General features: G+C 46.5%; 1 non-coding gene across 1 annotated transcript; it reads right to left on the bottom strand.

Annotated features, from left to right (window-relative positions):
* Window positions 1-1659: 1659 nt before the first annotated feature.
* LOC128775724 (U6 spliceosomal RNA) lies at window positions 1660-1766 on the bottom strand. The gene has a single exon (XR_008420704.1). It is a non-coding gene; the product is annotated as a U6 spliceosomal RNA (small nuclear RNA).
* Between the last annotated feature and the right edge of the window lie 5093 nt (window positions 1767-6859).

The following is a 6859-nucleotide window of genomic DNA, read 5'->3' as shown; positions in this document are numbered from 1 at the left end:
GATCTCACAGTTTGAGTAGTGGGTTCCAGCCCAAGTCGGGCTGTGTGCTGACAGCTCAGAGCCTGGAGCCTGCTTCAAATTCTGTGTCTCCCTCTCTCTCTGCACCTCCCCCCTCACACTCTGTCTCTCTCTCTCTCTCAAAAATAAATAAACATTAAACAATTTTTAAAAAAGAGAAGAAAAGAAGAGTTGAGCAGGATTTGACAGGACAGGAATTGGAGTGGGAAGGGCACTGTTGGTTGAAGGAGGGACACCGTGAGAGGCTGGGAGAGGGGAATGTGACCATGGGCTGGATTCTGGGATCGTTTAGTCTGAATGTTGTCTCAGAAACATGAGCTCAATTCATACTATGGGAAACAAGTACAGCCACACTTTAAACATGCAGAAATGAAGGAGTTGTCAGGCCTTTTTAAATATTCATCTAAAAAAAATGGCACCCAGCAGCATTAAACTGAGAGGGTCCACTCCCACCAACATGTGTGATATGGTTCTTATTTACATAAGATTTATTTACATAAGTCAACATCACATTTCCTTAGGCAAAGGTCTCAGAATATTCCAGAATCACACACACACCCCTCAACTTTTGCTCAGAACCCTGATGTCCTTCTCCTCCCTTTCATATGCACTAAAAGCATCATTGTAAAATGCAGGTGTTCTGGAACAAACTACCTGGGTTCTGATCTTGACTGCCATATATTAGCTTATGACTTTGGTCAAGTTATTTAACTCTTATGTGTTTCAAGTTTATGACCCCTGAAATGGGGATAATAATACTCATTTTATAATATGTTATGCAGTGTAAACAAGATGATGTGTATACAGCTTTTAGAACAGTAAGCTTTTTAGAATACTAAGAAAGCTGTAGAATATAAAGCTTGTTCTTTTTATTTATTTATTATTTTAAGTTGGCTCCATGCCCCATGTGGGGCTCGAACTCACAACCCTGATATCAAGAGTTGTAGGCTCCACTGAGGCAGCCAGCCACCCCAAGAACATAAAGGCTTTTATAATACTAAAAGTTGAATAACAGTCTCAATTACTTTTTTACACACCCCCCCAAAAGCTTATTCTTCCTCATTCTCCCTTAAGATACTGCCATCTCTACATTCTCCAAATTGTCTTTGTCCCATCCCTTTTTCATGAAGATTCTAACAGTAGCTCCACCCCCCCCACCCCCCCACCCCCTTTGCCTTCTCTCTTCTACCCAGTGGGAGGCAAAGACTGGGCCATAGTCTAAAGAACATCTAATTGAATACCTGGAGTCTGTTCTTCCCTTCTTCTGTGACAGTTTCTGAGTTTTTAAAACAACTTTATTCACACATATTTTATATATCATAAAACTCACAGGGCGCCTGGGTAGCTCAGTCGGTTAAGTGTCTGAATTTGATTCAGGTCATGATCTCACGGTTTGTGAGTTCGAGCCCCATGTCAGGCTCTATGCTGACAGCTCAGAGCCTGGAGGCTGCTTCGGATTCTGTGTCTCCTCTGCCCCTCCTCTCTCTCTCTCTCTCTCTCAAATATAAATAAACATTAAAAAGTTAAAAAAAAACTCTTCAAAAAAAAACTCGCTCGTTTTAGGTGTACAAATCAGTGATTTTTAGTTACTTTACCTAGTGATGCAATCATCAAAATAAATCCTTTTTGTTGTTTTTTTTTTTAAATACAGAACATGTCATGAATTTGCACATCATCCTTGTGCAGGGGCCATGCTAATCTTCTCTCTTCCATTCCAATTTTAGTATATGTGCTGCCAAAGCGAGCACAAAATAAATCAGTTTTAGATCATTTGTATACCCCCCCCCCACCATAGGATCTCTTATGCCCTTTTACAGTTAATCTCCCTTTCCACCTCCAGCTTGAGACAGTCATAAATCTGCTGTTTGTTTTTATAAATTTGCCCTTTCTGGGCATTGTAGATATATGGAATCATGCCATAGGTGGTCTCTCATGTCTAACTTCTTTTACTCAGCATAATTTTTCAGATTTATCCATGATACAGCATATATTAGTAGTTCACTACTTTCTGTCAGCCATCAAGTCAGAATGACTTCTGCCATGTCTGCAAGAATTAGATTACATGAACATATTGGTAATATATAATTAAACCTAACTATTATTACACCTGCAATGCTCTAAGCACTGGCTAAGTGCTTTATTTGCATCATAGAATTTAAACTTCACAACAGCCTATGGGCTAACTAGATGATACTATCATATACATTTTTAAGTCGAGGACACAAGTATAGAAATGTGAACAAGAGTTGCCTGAGGTCACAAAGCAAATGAGTGGCGGGGGGCGGGGGGGGGGACTCAAATCTAAGTCTGTGTGACTCTAGGGCCAAAGCCAAAGTCACCGTCAAAATTAACGAAGGGTTTTGGGTTCCATACCCGTCCATCGTCACAGAAACAGAACCCAGGGAAAGCATTCACGTTAAAGTCCACCAAACAGTTGGAGAAATGTTCTGCTTTGTCAACTGTAAATCCCCACTTGTATGTAAGGAACTGTTACCCCATCATTTTCTCCATACCGGATGCTGCTCCTGTTCTGGGGACATCTGACTCCTTTGGGAAAGAGCTGGTGTCATGAAGGACGCAGTTCTATAGATAGAAGTTTCTAATGTTTGAAGAGATTTTCCTGGGCACTGTCCTAAGGCATCCCCAGGCCAGGCAGCTCAGGAAAACAGGTTGGACCTTCCCCCATCACCCCGTCTGGCAGGAAATGAACATGCAGGGAAAAAACCCCTTAAGATCCCTGCCTCCCACTGTTAACAGTTTGTAGGTTGGAACTCATGGCAACATGGTAACAATGAAGGTGGGCCATTCTAATCTACCATCCCGTGGAAACTGAGGTTCTGCTCAGTAGGAAGATTCTGCTGCTACAGGCAGAAACACTCTTCTCTGAAGGATTTCTAAAGAAGCCTCCAGTTCTTATTTAAAGCCATAGAACCTCTGTGAGGTTTTGTGATGAATCCCAGGCCCCACATGTATGAGGAGCCTCAGACTGGAGACATTCACTTTCAAACATGTGTTGTTATTATTATAAATTCATGAATAACATTAGTTTTAGTAATAATAAATACTGCAATAAGTCATGCTTCCAATCTGTCCTAGTATTTCTGAATAATATTTAACCACCCTCACTAGTCGCAGAAGGAAGGGTCCTCAGAGGGAAAGGTCTCATTCCACCAAGGGACCCCAGGGATCACAGGAGGCGCCTACGTGGTCTGGGAAGGGGTGGGCGTGAGAACCCAGGTTTTCAGTCCCTTGAAAAGATCCAGGAAAAGCAAGCACTCCCACAAATCCTGTTCTGGCTCAACAGCAACTAACTTAGGTAATGGAGCCTCTTATTAATAGCACTCCACTGGTCGTGTACAATGCCCTTCCGGCATCATTTATTTGTTGAATGAAAAGAACAATTTGTGGCTGTTTGATGTCAGGGTAGCGGCTCCCCTTGGCGGGGTAGTGAGATCCTGTGTTCTGCTTCTTGAGCTGTTGCTGATTTCGCAGGTGTGTTCACTTTGTGATATTTTGTGGATTTTAGCCACTTCGGGGTACATAATATTACAACAAAACTTATCCAAAAAGACACGAATAAAGAGAAATGTTTTAGAATGAAAGAGCCTAGAAATATTTTAGAATGAAGAGGCGGAGCCTGTCATGTAGTAGGTGGATATCACATGAGTGTTTATCGAATGAATGATCTCATTCGATCCGATCGCGTGGGGCAAGCAAACGCCTAGAGTACTGTTACTGTTGTCACTATCAACCTTTCTTAGCAGATTACAAGTTCACGCCTCTGCTCCGGTCCCGCGGTTGGTTAAGTCGCAGAGCCCGGAGCCTCCGTTCTTCCCCGGAGCAGAACAGGAAGAGAAGAGGGTGGGTCACTGCCCCATTTCGACTTGGCCGCCACGCGGGCTGCCGAGGCCCTGGGCGAGGAGGCCGAGGAGGCCGGGCGGGCCGAGCGAGCTCCGGGGACGCGATCGGCCCCGAGGAGGCCTCGCCACGCCTCCTCCCGGCTCGCGGGGTCCCCGCCGCCGTCTCTGGGGCTTCAGGTTCATTCTCGAGGTCGCTTGGCCGGCCCCGCCTGTCGGCACGGTCCGTCCATCCGTCCACCGGTGTCTTCACTGTCTCCCACCGACCTTCACACTCTAGTCCCTCCCCTACCCTGAGCCACGGTGCCGCGGGACCTACCCCGGAAAAAGCACCCAATTTACCATCGCTCCTGGATATCTTCCCCAGCTGGAGATGGCGGCGGGAGGAAGCACAGAACTGTGAGAACAATACAGCCTTTTCTCACGCGGACCACAAAGAAAGCCTCCCACCCCGGGCTCCCCGTTACCTGGACTTAAGGCACAAGCTCGCCTGCAGACCTGGCACAGAGTAACCGATCTATCGAGTCGCACAGATCCTGGCCTCTGCCACCCAGCTGTGGGACCTCGCAGAAGTCACTCATTCTATGCCTCGGTTTCCTCACCTGCAAAATTAGAATAACAACAATGCCCAACCCATAGGGGTGTTGTGAGGGCTGAATGAGAGAGGCTTTGCAAAGCACAGCATCCAACATAGTGGGTGCTGGACAATACTTCCCTTACCTTCCCCTCCCCTTCAGCCAAACTATGTTCCCAACGTTTCTCTCGCATCTCCCGCGGAGAAAATCCCTCGCTCTGCCCGCCGGGGTCAGGGACATCCTGTGGGACCAGGATGAGTACCTCAGCTTCCTTGCTGTCTGCCCCCACGGGACCCCCACGCTTGAGCATGCTGTTCATACTGATCCATCCCTGGGTTCTCATCTCCGCCCCCAGTGCCATCTCTCAGTTGTGCCACCCCACCGTTCTCTCACACACAGACCCACACGAGCACGCAATTCCAGACTGTTAATGCTGCTGAGGGTAAGTACCGCCTCGCTCCTGTTAAATGCCAAGTGCTGCCTAGCACGGGGCCTTGCTGACTCAATAAATGTCTGTTCCCAGGCAGTAGGTGCAGAAGGTCTCTCCACCTCCAGCCTCCCCCTTCCAACCCCCCCCTACTGCCCCTCCCCCCATTCCTGCAGCTGCTGGTGCTAAAGACTAAGCCTCCACCCCCTCCCCCCAACTCAGAAGCCATATTCACCCTAGCCGTGGTGACAGGTTGATGACTCCTATAACAGGCCCCTTTCCTCCTCTGGGGGGTTCCTGCCTGCATGGAGTCTGGTGGAGGGGCCACCAGCAGGGCCGGAAACCTGGGGAGAACGTCTCTGGCTGCCACTGATTTCTGTTACTAGACTTGATGTTTTTCTACAATTACAACCTTCCCTCCTTCATTATGTCTCCTGTGTTCCCGAGGTAGTAAATACTGGGGTTATGCATTACACTACCCATAACTTACTTTCAATACTCAGAGAAGGCTTCTATTAATTGACCCACTGTTGACAGAGAATCTGGCTCTGAAGTTCAGAGTGAGGCTTCTAGAGCGATGGCTATCCGCTGAGCACAGCGATGCCCACCTCGCCAACTTTTGTCCTCTGGACCACTGTCTCTACCTGGCACGCTAACAAGAGGCAGGAGAGATTAGCTGCTGAAAATACCCAATGCCTGGGTTCAATCCTAGTGTTGCCCCTTACTAACCGGACGATCTTGGGCAAGTTACCAAACCTGACTGTGCCTTTGTTTCCCCATCTCTGCAATGGAAATGATGGTAATAATAGTTCCTAGAGTTGCTAAGCAGATTAAGTGAGTTATTGTTTGTAAAGCGATTAGCACTCTGTAAGCGCTCAATCAGTGATTTTTGTCAAGCACCTAAAGCTTAATACGTCTGAGACCCTGACTCCTAAAGATGCCTAGCAACTTCTAGGTGGTTATAATCTGTTCTAGAGGAGAGACTCAGGATCACCCAATTTAACCCTATTCTTATTATCGATTTTCAAGCCTGATAGAATTATCCTTAGAATTAACCAATTGCCCTCAATCTTTACTTTTCTTCATTTGTGTTGTATGTATGTAGACACATTCTGGAAGGAAAATTCAAAGGAAAGAGAAAGGGAGGAAGGAAGGGAGGGAGGAAGGAAAGAGGGGAGGAAAAAAAGGAGGGAAGGAGGATTTGGTTGAGATGGCTGGACTGTGGTCAACATCTTTTTTTATTATTTTCCATCAGCATGATGGAATAATAATGCCAAATGTTCAATAAATTATGCCAAACTCATACTTTCCTGGACCTTACACTTCCCAGAAAATCTAGGCGAGAAGAGGTTGCTCAGAGTCAGACTGGCCAAGTCTAAGAGCTGGAGGAAAGAGATGACTACAGAGCTATAGGGCCACTTACTGGATCAGAATCAGCCTAAGAGTATCCTAAAGGCCAACTCTCACCTCAACATTTGAGATGGGCTCTCTATTCCCTGAAAATCAGCTCAGGTTGTACAAAAGCTTAGCCATTTCCCACTCCAAGACTACGTATGCTAAGGAAGGAACTTTCTTCTACTCAAGGCTGCAGGAAAAAGTGAGTGTCCAGGATCCCCCTCCCCCAGCATCTATGCTAAATACACACACACACACACACACACACACACACACACCCTAGTTTCAGTGAGTCTAAAGGTCTGGATTATGTGCCTTGGAAACTACATGTTTGTCCAAACGCTTCATGCAGGTATCGCGATGGAGGTTTAAGACAGCCCTTAAAAAGGTGTTCATGATCCAAATGGCCCAAGGGGTCAAAGAAGAAGTAGTCTCCCATCCTGGTCCCCTAGCTCCCTGAAACCCCATAAAGACCATTTTGAGCAAAGCATTCCCCTTTTTCCTCAGAAATGCCTGCACCATAGAGACCCAAACTGGTCGTTCTCGACCGGGGGCAGTTGTGGCCCTCAGGGGACATTCGCCAATGT

This window comes from Panthera pardus, unplaced genomic scaffold, assembly GCF_024362965.1.
Source record: "Panthera pardus isolate Hobbes unplaced genomic scaffold, ASM2436296v1 HiC_scaffold_8, whole genome shotgun sequence".
NCBI classification, from domain to species: domain Eukaryota; kingdom Metazoa; phylum Chordata; class Mammalia; order Carnivora; family Felidae; genus Panthera; species Panthera pardus.
Note: the sequence above shows the minus strand (reverse complement) of the source record. Positions and strands in the feature narration are given on the sequence as shown.